We start from the raw sequence: 11,164 nt of genomic DNA, 5'->3' as shown, positions 1-11,164 counted from the left end.
CCCACCGAGGAGAACCTACCCAATGGTACTCCCACACCACAACATCTAACCAGAAATTTTATTGCCAAATCCGCATTTATCCAATTAGTCGAAAGAAGCCAATTTGGGGGGATGCATAGTGAAGACCCTCATTCTCATATGGAGACTTTTTGTGACTATTGTGATGCGATTTCTCAAACCGGTGTAACTCAAGACCAAATTCGATGGGTCTTATTTCCTTTTTCTCTAATTAGCACCGCAAAACAATGGTTGAAAGGCCTTGATAAGGCTACTCTCGGAATTCATTCTTGGAAAAAGTTGGCTCTAGCTTTCTACAAAAAGTTCTATCCACCGAAAAAGACTAACATGCTAAGAGCTCAAATTACGGGCTTTAAGCAAAGGGATGAAGAATCTTTGTATGAAGCTTGGGAGCGATTCAAGGGAATTTGTCGCTCATGTCCTCACCATGGACTTAGCGAGTGGTTCTTGGTACAACAATTTTGGAACGGTCTTTATGAAGATTCAAGGAACATTCTCAACATGGGATCAAATGGAATGTTTACCGAAGTTGATGACAATCAAACTTGGAACAAAATTGAGGAAATGGCGGTCCATAACTCACAATATAGTAGACCTCGCAAGGCTACTAGAGGAGGAAAGCATGAAGTGGACTTCATTACTCAATTGGGTGCTCAACTTAGTGCTCACATTGATACCATCAATTTGAAGTTTGAAAAAGCTATGGCTAGACTTGAAGAAGCCTCAAAATCACCAAAGCATCATGTTAATGCCATGACGGCATCTTCATCAATCCCAAGTGGGATATGTGAGAATTGTGGAACTTTGGGACATGACCAAAGTGAATGTAGGGGAACAAATGAACAAGTGAATGCTTTCCAAGCATACAAGAGTGGTACCCCTTATTCAAACTATTACAATGAAAACACCAAATTCCATCCAAATCTCTCATACAAAAGCCAAAATGTTCAAAACCCTCAACCACCATACACCCCACCTCCCATGAGAAACCAAAATCAAAGACCCTTTTACAACCAAAACCAAGGTTACCAAAATCAATCAACAAAATGACCAAGGTTTTGATGTTCAAAAAGCGGTCCTCCAAATGCAAAAGAATCAACAAGAGTTTTTCACTCAAATGCAAAAGGATAGTCAAGCAAAGGAAATCACCATCAACAACATTCTAGCTCACACCAAAATGTTGGAAACCCAATTGACTCAACTAGCATCTTCAAGCTCACAAAGACAAAAGGGGCAGTTACCACCTCAAAGTAATCCCCCAAGACATGAAACGGTTAGTGTCATTCACTTGAGGAGTGGTACAAGGTATGAAGCACCGAAGAAGCAAGTTGAGGATGAAGTTGTGGAAGCTAGTGGCAAAGAAGAAATTGTGCAAAACTCCAAGGATGGAGAACCATCAAAAGAAGAAATTTCAAAGAAAAATGAAGACAAGGTCAAGGAGAAGGAGCCCATTGTGATTAGACTTCCTTTTCCAAGTCGTCAAGCCAAGCCCAAATTTGATGACCAACTTGGAAAATTTATGGAAATTGTGAAGAATTTGGAAGTCTCAATTCCTTTCACGGAATTAATCAATCACGTGCCGGCCTATGCAAAATACATGAAAGACATCCGCACAAAGAAGAAGTAGATCCGGAAGCTTGAGACTATCGCCTTCACTAAGGTGAGTAGTGTAATACTTCAAGGGAGTTCACCTCCAAAACTCAAAGATCCGGGAAGCTTCTCAATACCGTGTACCATTGGCGACACCACGATCAACAAAACCTTATGTGATCTAGGGGCTAGTGTGAGTGTTATGCCGTACTCGGTGAGTAAAAGTTTAGGGATGGGAGAGCTTAAATGCACCAATATCACACTCCAAATGGCCGATAGATCGACGAAGACACCATTAGGGATATGGGAAGATGTTCCCGTAAGAATTGGAAAATTTTTCATCCCGGTGGACTTTGTCATTGTTGACATGGAAGAAGACTCCAACATTCCAATCATTCTAGGAAGACCTTTTTACACACCGCGGGTGTGGTGATTGATGTGAAGCATGGAGAGCTCACTCTAGAAGTGGGAGATGAGAGCATAACTTTCAATCTTGACAAGACCATGAGAGCTCCCCGTTTGCATGAACCATGTTTTATGGTTGATCATTATAGCCGGAAGGATGATAGGAAGAAGTCGGAATTCCAATGGAAAAAGAAAATTGAAGATGCTCCATTCAAAGAGCAAGTGAATTGTAACAAAGAGAGCTTGAAAAGCTCACCAAAGTCAAGCAATGAAGAGGATGGCCTCATTGGCCAAGACAAGAAAGTGGGAGAGTTGTCTCTATCAACTCAAGAGATCTTTAGTGATCAAGTAGATGAAGTTTATGGTCTTTGGGACGATGAGTTTGAAGGGATTTTCAATCCCTATATTGGTAATGCTATCGATCAAGACCGAAAACAAGGGCAAAGATCTATTGAAGATCTTTATCATGATAATGAACAAGCTTTTGATTACTTCTTCAAGGTGTTGAACAACATCAATAACACCTTGGACATGCCCCCATGATATCTCACTAAGGATGAGAGTTTGGTGGAGTCCTCCCTAAACCACCATTTGTAAATATTTCTAACCCCCTAACTTGCATTTTAATTCTTACATTGCACTTTTGTCATTTTTGGATTTTTATGCCTTGATCAAGATAATTATCATTTTTGAGAGAAGTGAGGGAGGGACTAATGATTTAATTGATGTGTAGTGCTTTAGCTTAGTGTGGGGATAACAATTGCCTAGGCTATTCATGCCTTAGTAGTGCCCCTACAATGAAGAACACGAGATTTGAAGAATGAAAAATGACAAGGGATATGCAAGTGCACGGATGGAGCTGAATCCGGGTAAAACACGGAGAATCCGAGCGTCTTCATGGGAATCCGCCCGTCTTCAGGAAATCCGGGCGTCTTTGCCAAAATCCGCCCGTCCATCTGAGCTGAAAATTTGAAATTTTGGGACTGTTGAAGAATCCGAGCGTCCTGGCAAAGAAGACGCTCGTCTTCAGAAATCCGCCCGTCTTGGAAGGAAAGACGCCCGTCTTTTTGCCTGTGAAAAAAATAAGAAATCTCACTGTCTGAGAATCCGCCCGTCTTCAGCAGAAGACGCCCGTCCTGCAGTCGATAAATCCGAGCGTCTTTGCTGAAAGACGCCCGTCTTTAGGCGAGAATCCTGAGCAAAAAAAAGGCAGAATCCGAGCGTCCCGAAGGAAAGACGCCCGTCTTCCCCTGCAATTCAAAAATTTTCGGGTATTTTAAATACCCCAACCCACATTCATTTCTTCATTCCTTCATTCAAATCACTACCCATAAACCCCAAAACTCAAAACCCTCATCCTCTCCATCACCAAAACAAGATTTCCTCACCTAAATTCAACAAAATCAAATCCAAACTTCCTTTTAACAACAATCAATCACTCATCTTCCAACAAAAATCAAACCAAGCACCAAAATCTTCAACCTTTGAGTCGATTTTTGAAATTATAAAGGCAAAGCCTTTCATATTAAAATCGATTTGGGTATACTTGGAAATTGAAGATTTTCACTCTTTTCTTGGTTAAATCATCAATGGCAAGGACAAAAGGAGCAACAAAGGCACCTAAGGCAAAGGCACTCTCAACAAGACAAAAGAGTCTTCAAGCAAAGAAAGCCTCAATGGCTATGGTGGTAGCTAGTTCAAACTCGGAAGTTCAACAACAACAACCTCCCTTGGAAGCAACAACATCAACAACTCCGGAAATTACTCAATTATCAAACTATCCGGAGGTAATTTTCATTTCTAACTCCCATAGGGATACATTTGCCAAGTATGCTAGAAAATCTTTTCTATCCACCAAATTCATATGTGAAGATGCCTTGAACAAATTGGGTGTCTTTGAACAAACGAAAGCCTTCTTTGAAGCCATGGGGTTGGGAAAATTGTTTGCTAAAAGAGAATTGACATACCCCTCCCTTACCTTAGAATTCTTGAGTTCTTTGAAAGTTACTAAGGTAGAGACTAGAGAAAACATCGAGTTCCGCCTTGCTAATGTGAGTAGGCGCATCACCTTTGATGAATTGGGTAAAGCATTGGGTCTTAGTAATTCACCTAGTTATTTCAAGAATCCTGACAAGTATGACCTCGCTCCTCTTTGGGAGGCGATTTCCGGGAGGAAATTTGAGAACTATCATGCTAGTCGCGCTCTATTAGTCCACCATCCGGGCATTAGAGTGTGGCACAAGGTCATCGGGAATACTATCATTGCAAGAAAAGACACTAACCACTTTACCAAGCTCGATTGTGTTCTTCTTGAGTCGGTCTTAAATATTGGAAGGGAATTCACCAAGCCTTACAATTATCTAAGGCTTTTGGTGGAAAGATGGCTAAATGTTGATTGTGAAAAGCAAGGCACCACTGTTATTGTAAATGGAGGTCTAGTCACTCTTTTGGCTAAGTACTTTGATCCGAATTTCAACAAGGATAGCAAGTATGTGGCGAAAAAGGGGAGTCATCTCATTGACATGGATGCCATGATTAACAAGTACAAGTGGGTCACTCATAACCCTCTTGACACCAAATATGGGTGGCTCACCAATGAGGCTAGATCTTTTACTTTGCCTTCCAAGATTTGCCGTTTGAGTGTCCATCGGACCAACTACCTTCTTCCCCTCTCAAAAGAAGCCGAATACATCATCCGTCAACAAAGGGGTGAAATTGAAATGCCCTCCTCCTCCTCCATTGTCACACCACCCTATCCTTTCAAGTATCAAGAGTTCAAACCCGAAGGTGTTAAAGCAAGCAATGACTACATGACTCTACTTATGCAAGAGATGCACAAACAAGCTTTTAAGGACCGGGAAGATGCATACTTAGCCCAATATCCACCCCTCCTTCATTTAGCTAGGCAAGGACTACTTGATCTTTTATGTCCTTTGCCTAGTTGGGCGGATAGGGAAGTCTTCTTTCCGAATGCATCTAGGGGTGAGATTCCGGGTGACGATGAGGTTGTCGGTGATGAGGTTATTGATAGCATTGAGGAAGAGGCTAATGAAGAAGAAGAAGAGGATGATGAAGGAAGTGAGCAAGAAAGTGAAGAGGGAAGTGGTGATGAGTCTACTTCTATTGAGGAAGATGATGACAATGATGATATGGTGGAAGACTAGCAAGCTTTGGAGGCTCCTACCCTCTTGAGGTTTGTCTACTTCTTTCTTTGTTTTATTTATTTATCTTGATCATGGTTGGAGAGTTCTAGCAACATAGAGGACTAACACCTCGGCCCCATTGAGGTGTTCTTATTTCATTGTTCCCACTTTTGAAAATACAAAATGACAAATTTAGTTTCATGCATTGCATCTTGTGTGCATGAACTACCCCAACTTTAGGACATTAGAAATAATGTCTATCTCGGTTTGGGGAAGTACATGTATACGCAACGGGAGGTAATCTAAATTACGCTCTCCGTCATAAACAAAAACCCATGCATCATGTAGCATAGATTAGTATAGCTTGCATTTAGTGTAGAATTCATGCATCATGTTTGCATGATTTCCCATCATTTTGGCCATTGAGGACAATGCCCATATTAGTGTGGGGATGGAGAATTCTAACTTAACTTTTATTCAAAAATCCAAAAAAATCAAAAAATTTGAAAAACCATAAAAATTTGAAAAATTTGAAAAACCAAAAATAAGTTCATTTCCTTTGTAGTGTAGTCTTGTATATATTGTTGTATATATTGTGTTTGTGTTATCCTTGTTCACATTGATTGACTACGCCACATCCGAGACATGAGGATATTGAAGACCGCATGGTATGATCTTTCCAATCTCCTTTTTCCTCTTTGTGTTAATGACTATGTGGCTTACTTTGATTGATGCGGTATAACAATGTGAACTTAGGACTTGAATTTAGTTTATATGTCATACTAGTTGGTAGAATCATTTGCATTAGGATGTTTATATGGTAGTTGCTTCATGGCATGTAGTTTGCATGTTAGAAAAATGTTGCGAAACCGTCTATTTGGGAAGTTTGACAAGTGTATATAGGCCCTAGTAGATGCTTTTTCTTCTTAAGACTTTGCTTGTTAGAATATTTGTAAAACACCCTAGGATGTGTCATGCTAGTATCCTTTGACCCATGGATTAAGGCCTAGTCAAGAGTACCTTGTGGTGTGATAACTCCTTGGCTACCATTTATTCCAAGGTGACCCTTGAAACCATGCATCCATCCATCATCTATATTCTACCACATTTTTGTCATCAAAGGGAATGGGCACAAAAAGAAATCAATTTGAGTTCAATGAAATGAAAAGTGAAAGAAAGTTTACAAAAAAAAAATTTGCATCAAATGAAAAGAGGAGCAAAAATAGAACTCCTAAAGCTTCAAATATAAGCCACCCTCACTACATATGGGGTGATTTTGAAAATGTTCAAAAGAAAAATGCAAAAAGTTGAAAGTTGTCAAGTGTTGAAATGCCAAAAATCAAAAAGAAATGGCAAGAAAGTGTTCTCAAATGTCAAATGCCACAAGAAGTTGGGGGGAAAAAACAAAAACAAAAGCAAAAGCAAACTCCCAAAGTGAAACTCAAATATCTATCGATCCCTTTATCCATCATATCCATTTTTGTGCATGGTAGAGAGGGGACGACCCTTATTCTTGTCTAGGCAAGAGGGGGAATTCCGCGATCCTTCAGTGGTTCTAACACCATAGGGAGTCTATTCTTGACAAAAGCATTTAACGATTGAGGACAAAGGTACCCTAGCTTGACACAACTTGGAGGTGATTTATTGGTATCCTTCTAGGCTTAGTAGTTTGAAGAAATTGCATCTATGAAGGAATGTGTACCCTTGAATTGCTTCCCTTGTAGATGGTTTCCGCAACTTAGATGAGGAAAGTGACTATTCTTTTGTAGATGCATCCATTACTTGTTTTGTGTGCTTAATGTTTGGATGTGTCGCCATTTTGGCGTCTTGCCTTGCAAGAAGGCATCCTACCTCATGGTTGTCTTGTTGTGAGTTGAAGGGGCGGAGTGAGACCCGCTAATTGTCTCATATCGGCTATGTTATTAGGTTAGTTTAAATAATGGTCCTAGTCTTTATCACCTCTTTACTCGGGACGAGCAAAGGTTCGGTTTGGGGATATTTGATGTGACCATAATTAGAGCATATTTAGTCTCCGAATTAGCCTTGTTCCCATGCTTTTTAGTGCATATTTGGGTCATTTATTGTCTTTAGTTCTTTGTTTTGCATATTCTTTGAGGTTTTGTGTCCTTGGTAGGAAAGGAGTGCAAACCTTGCATTTTCATGGCAAAATGAGGCTAAATTGATTGAATTCAATGACCAAGCATCAAGGAGAGGCAAGATTAGAAGGCCTTTGTACATACTATAGTAGATGGGCAATGATGAGAAAAGATCCTTGCATCCCCGAGGAAATCCTCAAGGATTTTATGAAGAAAAAGGAAGAAAAGAAGAACGAACAAGACTGCCTGACAATCCGTGCGGATTACCTAGAAGACGCCCGTCTTCACCCCACAATCCGTGCGTCTTCACCCCCAAGACGCCCGGGCAAAAGCTCGAGAAGACGCCCGTCTTCACCACCTGGACGCCCGGGCAGAGACCGCCAAATCCGCTCGTCCCGTGCAAAAGACGCCCGGATTTCCAGACAGTCCCATTTCGTCCTCTTCAAGCTTCAAGGAAGGATGCACATCTTTTTCTAGAGACCGGAGTCTCCCAAAAGAGACCGGCGATTCCTCAACAAGGGACTTAATCATCATTTAAGACCTTAGTTAACCCTAATTCATGCACCTAATCCCCACTATAAATACCTCATTAGTCTAATTAGAAGAGCATGTTCTTCTTAGCAATCTTTAGTGTAGTTAATATCAATCAAATCTCTCTTTAATCTTGTAATCAACATTTAATCAAGTTTTAATACAAGTTTTATTTCCTTAATCTCTCTCTTGTTCATCCTTTATTTTGGGTAATTGAAGATTATTTGGGTTATTATTGGGAGATTGACAACCTTCCAATCAAGCATCAAGTACTTCTTTTATTCTTTGCTTTATTATTGGAATCATTAGTAGGTATAATCCTCTTAATCCCTTTTTAATTATTGTTAATCTTTCTTACTTGTTCATCATGTTTCACCTTGTTGGTATGATTGACAACCTTGCTAGCATGTTCGACATGATAATGAGTGAGTAGTTTCCTTAGCTAGGGTTAATGGGTGATTAAGGGAAACCAACATGGGGGATGATTCATGCTTAAATTAATATGCTTTCATAGTTTATTTGCTTGCTTGTTGTGATCTCAACTTATGCACATGTTATGTTTGATGAAATGTGAGCCTATGAATCCTTGCATTTTTTAACCATAACCTATCTTTTCAATAAGACTTGTAAGACATAAACCAACTCTAGTCTCATTAGACCATGCATATTGTTGAGTAGGGAAGATTAAGTCGACTTGTAGGTGTTGTAAAATCTAATCGATTCGGCTCCGGGACCCAAACTTTCCTAGGATGGTAAGATATAAACCAACTCGATCCATCACAACAATAATTTCTTGCTTATAACTTGAGAATATGTTTGTATGATCAATTCCCATGAACCCCCTATGACCCCATGACACCCTAGTGCTTTTTATCAATTGTTTACATCCCTTTTAATTCATCTTGCTTATTTACTTTCATTACTATTTAGTTTAGTAATCTTCTACTTCAAACCCCAATTGTGACACCCCTTAAGGCACCACTAGTTGCAATAGAAATCTCATCTCAATTCCCGTCCCTTGGGATCCGACCTTTACTTGCCTCTTTACTAATTGTAGAGTTGTTTGTGAAGTTATAAATTGTGTTTTGGTCTAGGTACTCCTAACGACAAGTACTGAAAAAAACTAAACCCATACACCGACCAGTAATGTTGGGAAGGTAAAAGTTATAGCTATTTTACGTATAACTTTACTTACCAAGCTTAATGTTATAGTCATTTGACCTATAACTTTAGGCTGCAATATGAAGTCATAACTTTAGGGTTTTAAAATCGATTTTTCGAAGTTCAAGTCTTTAAATATATTTTTCGAAATATGTGTATTTATATTAGAAAGGAGATACGGGTCTGATAAGATCAAATAGATTTATGAATATCCATTGATTAGTAAAACAACTTATGAGTTGTCATGCTATCTAGGGTTTTCAATTCTATCTAGGTCCAAATCCTAATTTACGTATTAATATTTCCTCTAGGATTTCGAATTGAGACAGTGGGCTTATGAGACGTTGTCCACTTCGTATTATTGATGGAGTGGATTGTTGTCCGCCATAAAACACATTTATACCCAACTACTAGCATACCAAGCAAGTCGAGGTCGATCCACGGGACAGGGGTTCTCAAATTGTTCAATCTAATTGTAGTTGTGCTAAGGGTTGTCACAATTGAAATGGGTTGATGATTCTACACTAATAAAAGCAATGGAAGTAAAACAAGCAAAAAAGCAAATAAAGATGTAAATAAATAATAAAGGATACTAGGATGTCATGGGATCATAGGGGAATCATGGTAAGATAGCATAAATGAGCTATATAGATGCAAGCAATTTATTATTGTTGGAATTGAGTTAGTTCATGCCATATAATTCATAAGAAGATTTGGGTCCCGGAGCCGAGTCATTTGTGACTGTACAACACCTACAAGTCGACTTAATTCTTCCTATTAAACTACATACATGATAAACCAAATCCTAGGGAAGCTTACGTCTCGTTGCCGAGTCGATTAAGACTTTACAACACCTACAAGTCAACTTGGGTTATCCCTATTCAACTCTATGCAAGGTCTAACAAGGCTTGAGTTGGTTTATATTTTACAAGCCTTGTTGAATAGATAAGAGATGGGTAAAAAATGCAAGGTTTCATAGTCTAGCATTTCATCAAACATGATATGTACATAAGTTAAAGAACAATAAGCAAGCATTCATATGAACTCATTAAGCATAAATCTATCCTATGATCAACTCCCCTAATCCCCCACTTATCCTAGTTAAGTAACTACTCACTTATTATCATGCAAAACATGTCATCAATGGTGTCAATCATCACAACAAGTATAAACATGATGAAAGAGTGAAGAAATAAGCAATAAAGAGTAAAGAGTAAAGGAATTATACCAAACTTAAGATGAACAAATGGAAAGGAAACAATAATAGAAGAAAACTTGATTGATTGATGAAGAGTTGTCAATTCTCCAATAATAAACCCAATAATCTTCAATTGCCCATAATAATAAACTTGAACAATGATTAAGGAAAGATTAATATGTAATTTTTGTGGAATGATTGAGATTAATCTATTCTAATCTACTCCTAATGAAGGTTTAATCTAATGTAAGGTAACTTGCTCTTTTGGTTATTACAAATGGAGTATATATAGGGGTACATCATTAGGTTAATCATGGGTAGATTAGTAAATAACAATACTAAGTGTTGAGTAGAGCTTTGCAAGTCCTGAGGGAAATGCGCGGGTCCTAGGTCTGGGATGCTAGTCTTGAGCTCGGGATGCACGGATCCTCAGACAGTACTTTCTGAAATGGCAAAGCAGCTCGGGACGCGCAGATTGAGTTCGGGATGCGCGGATCCTGGGATAGCTTGTCTATTTGAGCTCGGATTGTAAAACGGACGTCATTTCCTCATCCGGAGTCTTATTGGAGTGATTCAAAAGCCTAGACCACTTGATTTTTTGACGCCGTTTCATCTGGAATACTTTCAGAGACAAACAAGCAACTCTTGGTTTAGTTCTGAGTAATTTCTTCTTGTAATATCTTCCTTCTCGTCATCCTTGCTTTTAAGTCTATGATCCTTCTATATACTCTTTATTCCTACATCCTTGGTCATCATTCTTGCCTCCTCTTCATACTAGTCCATCCAAGATCGTCATCAAGCTTCCAAATATGCACGGGAGACGGGAATTCAGCCTCATTATCTCCTTCCTATAAGACATATAAAATGCACTAGGAAAGCAAAATAGGAAGGAATTGATGGATAAAATGGCCATGAAATGCTATATTAGTACGTAAAATAGGTTAAATTAGGGGACTAAATGTGCGCAATTAAGAGTCACATCAAACATCCCCAAACCGATCCTTTACTCGTCCCGAGTAAAG

At 39.1% G+C, this 11,164-nt stretch overlaps 1 non-coding gene across 1 annotated transcript; it reads right to left on the bottom strand.

Moving 5' to 3' along the window:
- Positions 1-345: 345 nt before the first annotated feature.
- LOC141624031 (small nucleolar RNA R71) lies at positions 346-452 on the bottom strand. The gene has a single exon (XR_012533842.1). It is a non-coding gene; the product is annotated as a small nucleolar RNA R71 (small nucleolar RNA).
- Positions 453-11,164: the final 10,712 nt, after the last annotated feature.

Source organism: Silene latifolia, chromosome X (genome assembly GCF_048544455.1).
Source record: "Silene latifolia isolate original U9 population chromosome X, ASM4854445v1, whole genome shotgun sequence".
NCBI classification, from domain to species: domain Eukaryota; kingdom Viridiplantae; phylum Streptophyta; class Magnoliopsida; order Caryophyllales; family Caryophyllaceae; genus Silene; species Silene latifolia.
The sequence above is the reverse complement of the archived record's forward strand: the minus strand, read 5'-3'. Positions and strand labels throughout refer to the sequence as shown.